This window comes from Atractosteus spatula (genome assembly GCF_055471065.1).
Source record: "Atractosteus spatula isolate fAtrSpa1 chromosome 10 unlocalized genomic scaffold, fAtrSpa1.hap1 SUPER_10_unloc_2, whole genome shotgun sequence".
In the NCBI taxonomy this organism is placed as follows: Eukaryota; Metazoa; Chordata; class Actinopteri; order Semionotiformes; family Lepisosteidae; genus Atractosteus; species Atractosteus spatula.
The window spans coordinates 1,375,300-1,390,025 of record NW_028296622.1 but is presented as its reverse complement, the minus strand read 5'-3'; the positions used below and the strand labels follow the sequence as shown (position 1 = coordinate 1,390,025).

The 14,726-nt window shown below is 47.9% G+C and overlaps 1 pseudogene; it reads left to right on the top strand.

The window, feature by feature from the left end:
* Positions 1-738: 738 nt before the first annotated feature.
* Positions 739-3,955, top strand: LOC148812600 (uncharacterized; annotated as a pseudogene).
* The last annotated feature ends 10,771 nt before the right edge of the window (positions 3,956-14,726 follow it).

Here is a 14,726-nt window from a genome sequence, read left to right as displayed (position 1 = left end):
TATGAGCGACGTCACCATGGCCCCCTCCAGCAGTGACCTGGACCAAGTTATGCTCGATTCGGCGAACGAGTACGTGGTGTGCTTTGCGTTGGTGTTTACATCGCTGAAGCAAAGGGAGCAATACCTAAACATCTTGGAAAGCTATCTGACCTCCTCCGAACGAGGGACGAGGGAAGAGGTAGCTCCTGATCTCGAGCCAGAGGGAAGACGGGGAAAATGGTTCAGGTCAGGGGAAGTCACAGCCCTGACACGGGAGAACATCAGACTATTCCTAGACTTCAAGAGAGAGAACAAAGGCAGACCGAACGTGAAGTTCTGTGTGGCGTCAATCGACGACGAGGTCAACATCGGATCTTCCATTTACCTCTTCGAAAGGGGGGCTCTGGCCAGCAAGCACTTCGAGCTGCCTTCCCAGCCGGGGGTACCGGCCGTGCTGACAACTCTGCACGACTCCGTCCAGCTGGCGTTCCGCCCGCCAAAGTACGGCGCCGGCGAGATCGTGAGGTATCGGGTTCTGTACCGGAAACCGGGCGACTCAGCTTGGGGGGAAGTGGACACTGATGACAACAAGCCAGAGTTCACCGTGTCGGGGCTGGACCTGAACGCTTCTCATCGATTCGGCTGCCGGGCGGTTTGCAAACCCGGAGTTGGCTGTACCAGCGACGCAACTCCATCCTGCAAGACGCTTCCTTCAGCCCCCCCGGAGCTCCTCAGCAGAAATTAACAGGACCAAACTCCATGACCGTCACCTGGGACATGCCCACCTCTGTGGGACAGAGAGTCAGCGTTACTTCCTACGAAGTTGAATACAGAGAGGTCTTCAAGGGGGCAACGGACGAGCAAGACAGCAAAATGTGGACGAAGCTCAAAGCCAGAGGGAGGGTGTGCACTCTGGAGTACCTGAGGGCAGGAAGTTCCTACATCGTCCGGGTTTATTCCGACTGTGGCAAAGAAGGCAAGAGTCCACCAAGCTCTGAGACTCCAATAACAATCCCGAAGGACAGCAGAGTCAAGTCAGGGGACGTCAGTTATGTTGAAGTACAGAGCGACCACTTCCTAAACTTCTCCACTTTGATAGAGCGCGGGCAGCCTTCCTTATACAGGCTGTCGCTGGAACGGGAGCCCACCGACGAGCAGCATTTCCAGCGCTTCACGTTCGGCAGGAAAGTAGAAGAAGGGAACAATAAGGTCATCATCCTTCTGGAAGACCACCCTCATCAACGCCATGATCAATTACATCCTGGGCGTGCAGTGGGAGGATCGGTTTCGATTCAAGCTGATCCACGAGGAGACCAACCGCTCGCGGGCGGAGAGTCAGACCTCCATCGTGACGTCCTACGAGCTCCACAACCAGAAGGGGTTCGTCGTCCCCTACTCCCTCACGGTCATCGACACCCTGGGGTTCGGAGACACGCGGGGACTCTCTCAGGACAATCTGATCACAGAGCAGGTGAAGCGCTTCTTTACCAGCCCCGGCAGCGTGGACCACATCGACGACGTGTGCTTCGTGGTCCAGGCGTCTCTGGCGCGGCTGACCTCCATCCAACAGTACGTCTTCGACTCCATCCTCTCCATCTTCGGGAAGGACATCGCCGAGAACATCCTCGTCACGTTTGTGGACGGGAAGGACATCCCCGTCCGGGGCGCCATCGAAGCCGCGGGCCTGCCCTGCCGCAAGAACCGGAAGGGCAAAGCGACGCACTTCGAATTTAACAACTTCGCCCTTTACACGCAAAACGAGAGGCCCGACACCGATTCCAACGGGGAGGGCTCCGGGAGTGACGACGAGGAAGAGGACGACAACAAGCTGGAGAAAATCGTCTGGACGAACAACGTGAAGCAGCTGAAGAGGTTTTTCCAAACGTTGGAGAAGACGGAGGTGAAGGACCTGACGCTGACAAAGAAAGTCCTGGAGGAGCGCGAGAGGCTGGGGACGGCAATGGTAAGACTGCTGCCTCAGATCTTGGCCGGGTTGGCGAAGCTGAGCGAAATGAAGAAGATCAAGGCGTGTCTGGAAAAATAGCAGGCCAACATGGACCAGAACAAGAACTTCGAGACAGAGATCGAGGAGCTGGTCCCGAAACGGAAGAACACCAAGCATCTATCAACAAACTGCAACAACTGTCTGGTTTCATGCCATTCAGGATGTTTCCTTCCCACGCCAGGAGAAATCAATCTCCGCGCCGTCATGGATGACGCTGGATTCTGTGTGATCTGTCCAGGTAACTGCCACTACTCCGCTCACATATCCGAGATGACGATGTGGGAGTACGAAGTGGTCAAGATCATGAAAACAGTCAAAGAACTCAAGGACAACTTCATTAAAGCTTCCGGCAAATTCATGTCGACGAAGGAGATGCTTGAGAAAATCGAAATGGACTTTGAGACAATCGAGGATCGGATCATGCAGCTGATCAGGCTGTCCTCCAACTGCCTGGCGAGGCTGGAGGAGATCGCCCTGAAGCCCAACGCTCTATCCACGGCCGCCTACATCGAGCTGCTCATCCGAAACGAGGAAGAGGAGACCCGCATCGCCGAGCTGCACAAGATGAAACAGCACGCCGAGATCCTCGCCAAGATCGCCAACAACGAGAAACTGCTGCCGGAGGAGCGCAGGATCGTGAGGGAGAGAAACCAGAGGCTGAGAAAAATCGCTCAAGACGTCAAAGTGGCGAGCTCCGTAGTGAGAGCCTGGATTGCAGGACACTGAACATATTCCGCACCGCCCGAGAACTCCTGCAGGAAACTCCATCTTGCGTTAAATCTCGAGTAAACCAAAACACAGAATAATGTTTGGGTTTCGTAAAATAACTGTTCCTAATAGTTCAACTGAAATAAAATAATAACTTAGTTCTACTCAATCCCTTTAGTTTTAAAATCTACAAAAATCATTTTAAATTCTCTAAATTCAAAGCTTTCCTTTCACCAGACCTCCAGCCAGACTGATGTTGACCTCTCTCTTATGCTGTCGGGATAAAGCTGCCTTTCAAATCAATCGGCATCCTGCTGCGACTGAGATGATTTAATGTCCACAGGGGAAAGTGTGGTTATAGATTATAAAGACCGCAGGACACCTCAGGGTTTGCAGACACAACAGTCAGACGAGAGAAGGCATCGCTGCCCTTCCTGACCACACCTCCTTAGCAGAAGATCTGAACGCAGATCAAACACTTCTAAGGAACAGCCGCTTCAAGAACAGTTCTCAACACGTCAGTGTGAATTTCAAATTGCATTTCAATATTTTTTGTCTGGCGTCTGTACTTGGTAGATCCATAGGCCGGTGAAAAATGAAAAATACCTTTCCTCTGAGTGACCTGTTGTGCTCTATTTCTGGGTGACCTTGGACATCATCCATCTCTATCGAACGGTGTTGACTTCTGACGATTCTTGTGCACTCTCTCTCACCTGTATATAAAAGCACACTTCAGTCACCTGCAGGCGCGAGGCACTGCTGACGAGAGACGCTCTGATCCTCAGGTACGGGGCTGTGAAAGAGCGAGAGGCTGGAAGTGGGGCCTGCTCCTCCTCTCTCTCCCCCGTGCGCTCACAGGGTCGGTCTCTCTGAACGTGCCGAAGACGGGCGGAACTCAACACCCCTGCCTTGACAATGAGAGGAATAACAGGTAATCAAAACATTTAAGGACACCGACTGACTGACCTTGCCAAGAGCGTTCATGAGGTTTCAAACCGAAGTTCGGGAGGAAGGCGAGAGCCGTTGCTCGCCTGCACTCGTCAGTCTCACACTCAGCACATCTCACACTCCTTCACCGCAGCAGCTCAATCCTCTCCAGCGCACTCTTTACAGTCCAGCTGCACCACGGAGAGGAGACCCAGGAGACAGAGGCTCCGGATCCAGGAACGCCTGAGGGGCGATGGAGAGGAATCCACCGTCACACACAGCAGTGACACGGGCACACGCAGTCACATGGGGACACCACAGCAGATGATCGCTTGACAGCATCGCAGCCGAAACACGGGGTCGAGCCCCGAAAATTTCACAAGGCACTCAAAGCCAATCAATCACTCTCTTTTCTTGAGATCGACAGTTAATGGAGGTTCCAGGAGAGAACATCAGAGCAGGAACAGGATACCCCCGTCCCCGCAGTGTGACTGTTCCCGCCAGAGCCCACAGACCACACTCATTCCCCAGCACCAGTCCTGAACTGGAAGACAAGAACCGGGGCAAACCAGTAAGTTACTGCTGATCACTACTTAATAAACTTCAAGGTTTAACGGACAACCTGCGGATCTCCTGTTTTCAGTTTTTATATTGTTGTTTTTGAGTCAAACATCCAGAACACCCATTCATAACGCATCTGTACACCCTGTTCTCATTTCTTTGGGTTAGTTTCTGCTCACTTCCCCTGGAGTGAAACACGCCTCCGAAATAAGTGTTTATAAAACTTTCATTTCTCTTTACCTGAAGTCAAATAAACCTGCAAGAACACGTCATCATACAGAGCTTCAGCACAGCGTATTTCCTGTCACTTATTTTTATACCATATTACTGTATTTGAGGTGTCATCTGAACCGAAGTAAACCTCGAAAACACGTTTTTACGACATTGTTTGTCGATTTTAGCAGCGGTGATGCAAACCTCCAATATAGACAGTTTGAAAACGTCATCACTGTTCAGCGGAAGTGCAGCAAACGTGCGAATCGGTTTTTCGTTCATTTATTGATCACACTGTTTCTATCAGCCCTGGATCTGACATGAGCCGGAGCCACTTCGACACACCGGTATCCTACAATTTCTTTAAAAAAACACTTAATATTTACTTCAGGAGGAGGAAATACAAATATCAGCTAAACAAGCCAGCTAGTCAAAGAAACAGCACATTTAAACCAACAAAACTACAATTTCACTCAAAATGTCAGACGCAACTGAAATTAAAGTGGCCTTCGAGATCAGTTCAACAAGCTCAATAATAAAGACACTTTCACACCAACAGACCCACAATTTCACCACAAACACATGGAGCTTGTGTCTGTGAAGGTGAAGTGTGAGACGATTCTGTCATCAGGAGGGAGGGCCACTGCAGTACAGCAGAGAGAGCCATCACTGTTACCCACATACTCTCACACCGGTCCCATGTAGAACTGCTGTATTAAACTGTCTGGTGAAGAGACGCGTCTGAGACTTCTCATGATCAGGACAGGTCACGGTAAACATGCAGAAAGTGATGGTGAATTCTTATTTCGCCTGTGTCTTATTTACTCGTTGTCAAACATACCAGTCTGTGTTATTGTGCGTTTTGAAAAGTGGTTGTCGATTTCTTTAAATGTTTCATACAAAAATGCTATTTGGAGAGTAACTAATTAGATATTCCCCTGGACTGAGGATGTGTACAGTCATCCATCAGGACTGGTACATTTAAAAATGACTGGAGAGAGCGCCACCTACAGGCGAAAGGCCACATCACAGCAGCAACGTGTGAACAATAAGACATTTACACCCAAAAACCAAAATATCTCCACAACCCCATAAGCACAACGATAAGACTTTTACACAATTTCACCACAAACCCTCCCTGAGCACAATGATAAAAAGACACTTTTACAGAACTGTAACACAAAGCCCCTGAGCTCAATGATAAAAAGACACGTTTACACAATTCTACCTCAAACACGATAAAGACACTTTTACACAATTTCACCACAAACCCCCCCGAAAACAATGACATAAAGACATTTTTACACAATTTCACCACAAACACCCTGAGCTCAATGATAAAAAGACACTTTTACAAGATTTCACCTCAAACAGCCCGAGCTCAATGATAAAAAGACACTTTTACACAATTTCACCACAAAGCCCCCGAACTTAATGATATACATTTTTACACAACTTTATCACAAACACCATGAGCTCAATGATAAAAAATATTTTACACAATTTTACCTCAAACACCCCAAGCACAATAATAAAGACACTTTTACACAATTTTTATTCAATGATAAAGACACTTTTACACAATTTCACCACAAATCCCACGAGCTCAATGATAGACAATTTTACAGAATTTCACCACAAACCCCCCGAGCTCAATGATAAAAAGACATTTTTACACAATTTCACCACAAACACCGCAAGCTCAAAGATAAAGACTTTCACACAATTTCACCACAAAGCCCCCGAGCTCAATGATAGACACTTTTACACAATTTCACCTCAAAACCCCGAGCTCAATGATAAAAAGACACTTTTACACAATTTCACCTCAAAACCCCCTGAGAACAATGATAAACAGACACTTTTACACAATTTCACCACAAACCCCCAAAGCTCAATGATAAGACACATTCACACAATTTATCCACAAACCCCCCGAGCTCAACGATAAAAAGAAATTTTTACACAATTTTACCACAAACACCGCGAGCTCCATGATAAAAATACACTTTTACACAATTTCACCTCAAACCCCCCAACCTCAATGATAAAAACACACTTGTACACAATGATAAAGATTTTTACACAACTTTACCACAAACCCCCCGAGCACAACGATAGACACTTTTACACAATTTCACCACAAAACACCCCGAGCTCAATGATAAAAAGACACTTTTACACAATTTTACCTAAAACACCGGGAGCTCAAAGATAAAAAGACACTTTTACACAATTTCACCACAAAACACCCCGAGCTCAATGATAAAAAGGACACTTTTACACAATTTTACCACAAACACCGCAAGCTCAAAGATAAAAAGGACACTTTTTTACAATTTCACCTCCACCCCCCCGAGCTCAATGATAGACACTTTTACACAATTTCACCACAAACCCCCCAACCTCAATGATAAAAACACACTTGTACACAATAATAAAAAGAGTTTTACACAACTTTACCACAAACCCCCCGAGCTCAATGATAAAACATTTCTTGCACAATTTTATCTTCAACACGCACATCACATTCTCTCCACTGCACATATCATTTCCATACCTCCTCCCTCCTCATCCAACTTCTCTGGTTCTCTTCTCTCCAGCTTCTCTCTTCCTGACTCAGCATCCCTCAACAAACTAGTTACACGCATGAAACCCACCACATCCATTTTAGATCCCATTCCCACCACTTTATTCCAGTCCTGTTTCTCTTCTCTCTGTCCCATTGTCCTCAATATTATACATGAATCCATGAGCACTGGTGTTGTACCAACGGTCCTCAAAACTGCTGCCATTACCCCCTTGCCAAAGAAGCCTAACATGGCTCTCGACAATCTTAATTTTCACCCCATCTCCAACTGACCCTTTCTTCCTAAAAGTCTAGAACGTGCTGTCACACTCCAGTTACATCACCACCGATCATCTAATAGCTTCTGATTCTGGTTCCCTCTCTATACTCATCCTTCTTGATCTCAGTGCTGCTTCTGACACTGTTCACCATGACATCTTACTTTCTCGTCCTGAGACTGTGTTTGGAGTTTCTGACACTGCTCTCAAATGGTTCAAATCTTACCTCACCGATCACTGTCACTTTGTCTCTCTCAATGGGTACAGGTCTGAAATTGGTCTTGTCAAGTGTGGTGTTCCTCAGGGCTCAATACTGGGCCCCTTGCTCTTCAGCATTTACATGTTCCTACTTGGTCAGCTTTTAAGATCACATGGCCTCAGCTTTCATTTTTACGCTGATGATACTCAACTATACATCCATACCAAACCCGACACTGATGTGGCTGTCTCTATTCTATCTAATTGCATCTCTGACGTAAAAAGTTGGATGACTCAAAGCGTCCTTCATCTTAACTGCGACAAGACTGAAGTCATGCTTATTGGCACCCCCCATCAACTTCGTACAGCCAGTCCTGTAACCCTGTCTGTAGATGGCTCTGTACTTGAGCTTCAATCAAAATTGAAAAACCTTTGAGTTATATTCGATTCTGGCTTAACATTCGACCCACATGTGCAGCATATCATCAAAACATGTTTTTTTCACCTTAGAAATATCGCTAGACTACCCCCTATGCTATCACTAACTGTGGCTGAAAAGCTGATCAACACATCTGTATTCTCTCAAATTGACTACTGTAATGCTCTACTCGCTGGGGTATCTAAATCTACTCTGAACAAACTGCAGTATGTCCAAACCTCAGCAGCCAGAATCCTGACCAGGTCTGGTGCAAGTGACCACATCACTCCTATCCTGGAGTCCCTGCACTGGCATCCAGTTAAATTCTGTGTGGACTTGAAAATCCTCACGCTCACCTATAATGCTCTGCATGGCTTGGCACCTCAGTACCTGTCTGAACTATTATCGCCCTACTCTCCACCTCACAACCTTCGATCTGCTAATTCTCCTCTCCTTACTGTCCCCCAAGTCCCTCTACACTCTTGGGGTGACAGGGCCTTCTCCTGTTCTGCACCCAAGCTCTGGAACTCTCTCCCCAAGGATATCAGAGAGTCACCTTCTCTAAACTCCTTCAGATCCAGACTCCAAACCCTCTTCTTCAGAAAAGCCTTTACTGAACTGGTTCAATTCTTCACCCCTCTGCTCTTCTTAGTACCACCATCCAAAGTCTCCTCTGTGTATTGTAATTGTGTTTCATCTTGTGTAGTCTTCTTATGTATTGTTATTGTCATCCTGTAAAGCACTTTGAGAAGCCACCTTTAAAGGCGCTATATAAAATCAAGTTTAACACCCCGAGCTCAATGATAAACAGACTTCTACACAATTTTACCTCAAACCCCCCGAGCTCAATGATTAAGACACTTTTACACAATTTCACCACAAACCCATCACACTTACAAAAAAAAAAGACACACTTACCTCGGTGTTGGTGGAGGGGAGTCCTCGTATCCTGTAAAGCGCGTTGAGTGGAGTGTCCAGAAAGGCGCTATATAAGTGTAAGCAATTAAAATTTTATTTTACATAATTTCACCTCAAACCCTTCACACTTACAAAAAAAATACACACTTACCTCGGTGTTGGTGGAGGGGAGTCCTCATATCCTGTAAAGCACGTTGAGTAGAGTGTCCATAAAGGCGCCATATACAGATTCAGCCACGCAAATCATTACGTCATACCGCGGTACGTGATTGGCCTCCGAAATGACCGACAGGGGCGCTCGTGGTGCGTTGGTCGGTCGTGGAAAGATTTCATCATTTGATCTCTTTACTGTGCACATTTTAATCCACTTAGTATTGAATATTTATATGGAATTTTACCACTAAAGGGAAATTTTAGTAGCTGAGCATAAAAGGAAGAGGAGCATAACGCATCTGAAGGTCATAAACGATATTAATTTAGGAACAAACATATTATGTCAACGTATTTTTAAGAAAAAATACACACCAGTCTTCCATTTCTCCCTGAACATTTTAAGCACCAAAGTCTTACATGTGGTTATTTCAGAAACGTTTTCACGTGCTCCTTGCCCCCTCTGACCATGATACCAGACGTTTATACAGTAGACAGCGCTCTGTGAGAGAAGTGACAGTTTCAAGCTTGTCTGTGAAGACGGAGTAAACAAGCACACTTTTAGAACTGGGTTCATAGGGAGTATAAGATGGAAGCGCGTATCTACAGGAATGAAGGCCGGTCTAACTATATTCACGCACTGTGCTGTTTCAGTGCTGGTCACTCCACTGCCTCGGTGGCGTGATCGCTGAACGGAGGTCGAGTGTTCAAACCCAGCTGGCGCCATCAGTTTCCTTTGAACAAATATTATTGGCATTATGTTGACGTTTTTTATATTTCTGAACATCACCACGTTCGTGCTGTGTGCGGTCCTGTAGGGCGCAGATTCACGTACAAAGGTTGTTATCGCATCTCTCGCATCGATATCGCATCGTATTTTCAGAGTAGAGTAAGGGCCAGTCCGCCTCCCCCACTCACATGTCCTCTTAGAAAAACAGATTCACAATGCGCAGCTGTGTCAGTCTTCTGTGTGTAAGAACAATCGGTCTGAACACCATGGCTGCTGGTTTTAACGAGCTGCCGAGTCAAGAATACTTGAATCCTCCTGCTGTCAGCAGTGTTGTGAGTATAGCTGAGCCTCACCTGGATGAAAACAGGACATAATGCATAATCAGCAATCAGGTGATGGAGACTGTGCTGCTCTGCTCTTCCTCTGGTGATCTACAGGCTGTATTTCTCTCGCTGTGACCCTGTGGGTCCAGTCAGTGTGTCATTACGCAGTGATGAGAAACCACAGGTTTAAACAGAGAGAAAGAGCTCACTGATTAAAACCACTGGACATTAATACAGTGACAGAGAAGCTCAGATCACACAGCAGGATCTCACACCAGGGGACTGATCTGGGATCTGGGACGGTCGAGTGTGTGGGGCTCTAGCTGTGCTGAACAGCTCTTGAGCACACTGGAGTCTCTCAGTGACAAGACCACGGGCGTCTTTCCTCCCCTACATCCTCAGAGTAGAACAGAATTGATGACCGTGCTAAATTGAATATTATTGATGACAAAGAGTTCATGCCAACAACTAACTTTCTTAACGCGAGAAATACCACTCAACACGGCTCCGTGTGAAAAACCCGTCGATCACCAGAGGGAGCAGGACAGCGCCGCCTCCAGTCACCCAGAGGAATAGATGTGAAATGAAAGGACACACAGGAAGGGCTTCAGAAACAGACGAGGCTTTATTCTCTCGCCCACGTCAGGAGCCATCAGAAGCTTCTTCCAGTAACGACTCGTTACAATTACACGGCCGGTGAACGTGGATTCTGTCTGGCACGGCCAGATTGTGAAAAATGACTATTTCATGAAACACGCATTTCATTTTAATCAAGATGGGGGCAAGGGGGTCTTCTCTGTGACCCTCCCTTAGAAAATTAACGTGAAAAAACTAAAAATCAGACAATCACAACAGACATATCAGAAAACATCTACAAACTGTGAGTGTCTGGAGACTGTATCCGAGTTGTAGTTTTTGGCCGGACCACAGCCCCACCTACACCAACACCCCCACTCCCCCATCCTCACACACACACCCCCACACACTCAGCCACAGCCCCACCCACACCAACACCCCCACTCCCCCATCCTCACACACACCCCCACACACTCCCCCACAGCCCCACCTGCACCAACACCCCCACTCCTCACACACACCCCCACTCCCCCATCCTCACACACACCCCCACACACTCAGCCACAGCCTCACCTGCACACACAACCCCACACACACTCCCCCACAGCCCCACCTACACCAACACCCGTGCCCGGCCCCCCCGCCGCATCAAACAGACACTTTTACCTCAAACACCCTCTATCAAATAATGATAAAAGAATTTTACACAATTTCACCTCAATGATAAAAAAAACACTTTACACAATTTTACAATGATAAAGACAATTTTACAATAAGACACTTTTACATAATTTGACCTCAAACCCATCGAGCTCAATAATAAAAAGACACGTTTACAATATTTTACAATGATAAACCGACATTTTACGCAGTTTCACCACAAACCCGTAAAGCTCAATGATAGACACTTTTACAATAAGACACTTTTACACAAATTTGCCTCAAACCCCCTAAGCTCAATGATAAAAAGACACTTTTACACAATTTTAACCTCAATGATAAACAGACACTCTTATATCACCACTTACCTCGGTGTTGGTGGAGGGGAGTCCTCAATCTGTAAAGCACGTTGAGTGGAGTGTCCAGAAAAGCACTATACGAGTGTAAGCAATTATTAATATTACACAATTTTACCTCAAACCCCACGAGCTCAATGATAAACAGACACTTTTACACAATTTTACTTCAATGATAAAGACACAATTTTACCTGAAACCCACCGAGCTCAAAGATAAAAAGACTTTTATACAAATTTTACCTCAAACACCCTGAGCACAATGACAAAAACACACATTTACACAATCTGACCTCAAACCCGTCGAGCTCAATGATAAACCGACACTTTTGACAATTTTACCTCAAACCCGTCGAGCTCAATGATAAACCGACACTTTTGACACAATTTTACCTCAAACCCGTCGAGCTCAATGATAAACCGACACTTTTGACACAATTTTACCTCAAACCCGTCGAGCTCAATGATAAACCGACACTTTTACACAATTTTACCTCAAACCCTTCGAGCTCAATGATAAACCGACACTTTTGACACAATTTCACCTCAAACCCGTCGAGCTCAATGATACAGACACACTTTTACACAATTTCACCACAGACATTTTCTCACTCCTATGACTGTTTTCTCATCAGCCTGAGGACTGAACGATTTCAATGAAGAAACGGAGGGACAAGTCGCCACTCACCGCCACAGCCCGGGAAACATCTTCCGTCTCCAACACGAACAGCAAACGTCCTCTCGGTGCGCAGAAACGTCCAGAAACGCGTTGACTTTGGACTCAGTCAAGTTTAACAGGTGTATAAACATGCTGAAGAGCCCCAGCCTGGCGAAAACTCTGTCAGACCGATTATACTGACGCAGTATTATATTATATTAGCGTTACAATACTGATATCATATGATACTGATTACCCTGACGCAAACGCACACTTTTCCACTCCTTTGACGCCGATATCTACGTTCGTGAAGAACAAACTGCTGCTCTAGACGACATTATATTTAAAAAACACGAATTGAGTGACAGAAACGTGTTCAAACCGCGGTTGACCTGTGGCTTCAGCTCGGCGACGCAGAGACACGGCGTCCATGAGGGCGGGAAAGAAGCAAGCTTGTATATTCTAATAAAGAGCTGACTAAAACCAATTATTAATGATAAAATAAGGTCAAACTCGGGAAACCGCGGCGGGGCAGGAGCCCTCACAGCAGGAAAGGCGGGAAGCGCGACCGTTAGGAATTCAAACTTCAAACGAGACGCGCACCTGCCCCGAGTTCTCGCAGGGACCGCCCCCCTGTCCCCTCTCAGCCAATGGGCTTCCACCTCGGTGGAGGGACGTCCCGCCTCAGCCCTCTCCTCCAATGGGCTTAAGGGACACTCGAGTGACGCTCTCGGGAGCCCTCCTCCCCGGGCAGGGCTGTTATAAGCCCTCTGAGTGACTGACCCAGGGTTCACAAGCTGCCCAGGAGGCTCTACTGTACACAGAGAGGAGTGGGAGGGGGGAACAAGCCGATACCCTGGCTCCTCTCAGGAAACTGCTGATGAAGCCGGGATCAATTAACGACCGACTAATTAACGAGCGAGTTGAACCCTGTGGGTGTCATTCCCAGTGTGGCCCAGCAGCAGAGTGAAGGGCTGCAGGTGACGGCGCCCCATATCCCCCCTCAGAAAAATGACACCTGACCCCCACCCACCCGTCTCTGGCCACCTACTGTGTGCGCTTTCAGAAACAGTGACCCAGTTCTGACCCGGTTTAAATCTGGCCGATACAGCTCATGGCTCCCTGATTCGATACCGACAGAGTGGACCGGGTCGAGACAGCAGGACCGTCAGGCTGCGCTGTTGATCTCCAACCATCAGGAAGTATAGCAGTCATTTCACACAGACACCAGTACCAGCAACCCCCAGCAGGAACACACAGACTCCACACACACAGACACCAGCACCAGCGACCCCCAGCAGGAACACGCAGACTCCACACACACAGACACCAGCGACCCCCAGCAGGAACATGCAGACTCCACACACACAGACACCAGCGACCCCCAGCAGGAACATGCAGACTCCACACACACAGACACCAGCACCAGCGACCCCCAGCAGGAACACGCAGACTCCACACACACAGACACCAGCGACCCCCAGCAGGAACATGCAGACTCCACACACACAGACACCAGCGACCCCCAGCAGGAACACGCAGACTCCACACACACAGACACCAGCACCAGCGACCCCCAGCAGGAACACACAGACTCCACACACACAGACACCAGCGCCAGAGACCCCCAGCAGGAACACACAGACACCAGCGACCCCCAGCAGGAACACGCAGACTCCACACACACAGACACCAGCGCCAGAGACCCCCAGCAGGAACACGCAGACTCCACACACACAGACACCAGCGCCAGAGACCCCCAGCAGGAACACACAGACACCAGCGACCCCCAGCAGGAACACGCAGACTCCACACACAGACACCAGCGCCAGCAACCCCCAGCAGGAACACGCAGACTCCACACACACAGACACCAGCGCCAGAGACCCCCAGCAGGAACACGCAGACTCCACACACACAGACACCAGCACCAGCGACCCCCAGCAGGAACACGCAGACTCCACACACACGGACACCAGCGACCCCCCAGGAGGACCACGCAGACTCCACACACAGACACCAGTGACCCCCAACAGGAACACGCAGACTCCACACACACAGACACCAGCACCAGCGACCCACAGCAGGAACATGCAGACTCCACACACACAGACACCAGTGCCAGCAATCCCCAGCAGGAACACACAGACTCCACACTCGCTCCTCTGACACAGTTTCACTCGTTTGTCCTCGCCGCTCGGCTCAAGGGACGAGTGAGGACAGATTCAGGGAAAGAGCAGCACCGACAGAAAGTCACTGGGGAAAAGAGAGACTCTTTCTCTGAGGAGCAGGGCGGTATTGGCTTCGACATGCTCGCTGGAGGTGCTGTGGTTCCAGTCTGCGATGTGATGAGAACAGAGATTCGTCCAGCAGTTTCAGGACTCAACCTAAAAAGTGACTTTTTAGCTGATGTGACAGAGGACCAGCCTAGAGGACCAGGTATTGAAGAGAAACAGGAACGTGTGTTTTTACCTCCTTCCAGCTGAAGTACAGCAGTAGA